Consider the following 2,390-nt stretch of genomic DNA (forward strand, 5'->3'; position numbering starts at 1 on the left):
AGGATGAGAGGAGTTCACAGCGTCTCCCAGCTAGCCTTCCCCGTGACGTGGTTTGGTGATAAAGGGAGCTGATTCGCCTTGTTTGGCTGTTAGCACGCATCGCCACCCCAAGTAATTACTGTTCGAGTCTCATTATTACGAGCGGCGGTGAGGGGCTCTGGGTTATGCAGGTGAAGCGAGCACAGGGAGCCGCGCCAGCCAGCCACCGGGACACATGCAAGGGAACGGTTTTTTTCTTTGCCAAGCACGTGAAGATGAGTTTTCTTGAGTTGATGCCACGGGACGCCACGCTCTGCTCTCTTCACACGACTGTCTTCCAAGGCCAAAGTGATGATTAGCGAGGTTTTTAAGTGTTTCTTCATTTAACAATGCAGAAATCTTGTCAAAGTGGTTCTGCAACCCTAAAATCTTCTTAAAAACGCTTTATTCTCTCACCACGACTATTTTCTAAGGTCACAGAGATGAATAACAATTTTCAAGTTTCTTCAGTTGGTAATAAAGAAATCTTGTTAATCTGCCCCTAGAACGATAAAAAAAAACCTGCTTAAAAACATTTGTTCTCTCGCCCAGACAATTTTCTTAAGCTACAAAGATGAATAACTAGGTTTTCAAGAGCGTTTCTCCAGTTAATAATACATAAACCTTGACAATCTGCCTCTAGAACCCTAAAAACTAGTTTAAAACTCCTTATTCTTTCATCACGATTATTTTCTAGGGCCACAAAAATTATTAGCGAGTTTTCAAGAGTGTTTCTCCAGTTAATAATGCAGAAATCTTGTCAATCTGTCTCTAGAAACGTATAAACACCTTAAAAAAACTCGTGTAAATCTAAATAAAACCTTTTGAAATAATGGAGGTGAAGCACTGAGGTGTTTGAAAATACTAGTCTTTGTGCAGCGAGAGTTGGTGAGTGGTGTGTGCTGGTGATTGAATGAACGGTGTGACTTTGATGTCTGTTCTTACTGGTGATGATATTTTTGGGGGGTTACGCAGGTGAAGAGTTAATCCGAGTGGCTGCGATGTCGAGGGACGGTAAAGTTTGTGCCGGACGAGTCAGTTGGTGTGTGGCTCGTGTTGATCTCGTTTCAGTGGTGATGGAGGGAAGGCTGGAGTCTAGTGGTTCCTCTTATAGTGGTGCCATTACGATACTTGTGATGGTTGCTGCTGTTACTGTTGCTACCTCTCATGCTGATGCTGTTGCTGTTACTACACTACTACTACTACTACTACTACTGCTGCTGCTGCTGCTATTACGTACAATAACAACCACTACTGCTACTACTATTACTACTACTACTACTACTACTCTTCCTCTACTACTACTACAACAACAACAACAACAACAACAACAACAACAACAACAACAACAACAACAACAACAACAATCAATAACAACAACAACTACTACTACTACTACTAAGACTACAACTATATACAACAACTACTATTACTACTACTGCCATTGCTACTACTTCTAAAACTTCAATTACAACCACAACATCCCCCACTACCACCACCACCACCACCACCACAACTATTACCAGGCAGTACATCTTTACCTGGGGCGGGAGCGGCAATCAATACTGCCGTCAGTGTTCTGGGTGGTGGTGGTGGTGGTGGTGGTCGCCTCGCTGCCTCGCCACTCACTCATACCTCCTCACCCTTTCCCTTCCCATAAATCCTGTATTCCATAACTCCGCTCCTTTCAATGCAACACGTGGGGCGCCACCCTCTAAATATTGATGTAGCTCTGTTTTTGAAAGATGAGTTCTGGCTGGTGTCGTTGATACAGCTGTTTCTACATACTGGTGGTGTTATTGCTGCTACTGTTAGTGCTACTGCTACTACTGTTATTGATATTGCTACTACTGTTAATGATATTGCTACTACTGTTACTGCTACTGCTACTACTGTTACTACTAATAATCTCTTCAGTACCATGAGTTTTCATATACATTCTGCTTACTATTTGGTGATTTTATACAGCTTCAAAAACTTATGTGGGAAATTAAAATAGTGAAGACTGTGGCCATTAATCTTCTGACCTCCGTCGACCCTTCTTAATGTCAATAAAATGGTCTAATCGGACACAAATCTTAAAGTATAAATGTGTCCCAGTATTGAAGGGGTTAATGTTACTACCGTTACTGATACTGCTACTACTGCTATAACTATCATTGTCATTATTAAACTACTACTACTACTACTACTACTACTACTACTGTTGTTATTATTAATTTCATCATTACGGCTATGAAATTAATAGTATGGTAAATTTCTTTTAGGTTTCCTCGTTGACTGAGAATATCAGTGAATCTTTCCGTTTCTTAGAGGTGAATTTTAGAACTCCTAATAGTAATGTAATCTAATGTCATAATCTTTACTAAATC

The sequence above is a fragment of the Portunus trituberculatus genome, chromosome 39 (assembly GCF_017591435.1).
Source record: "Portunus trituberculatus isolate SZX2019 chromosome 39, ASM1759143v1, whole genome shotgun sequence".
NCBI classification, from domain to species: Eukaryota; Metazoa; Arthropoda; class Malacostraca; order Decapoda; family Portunidae; genus Portunus; species Portunus trituberculatus.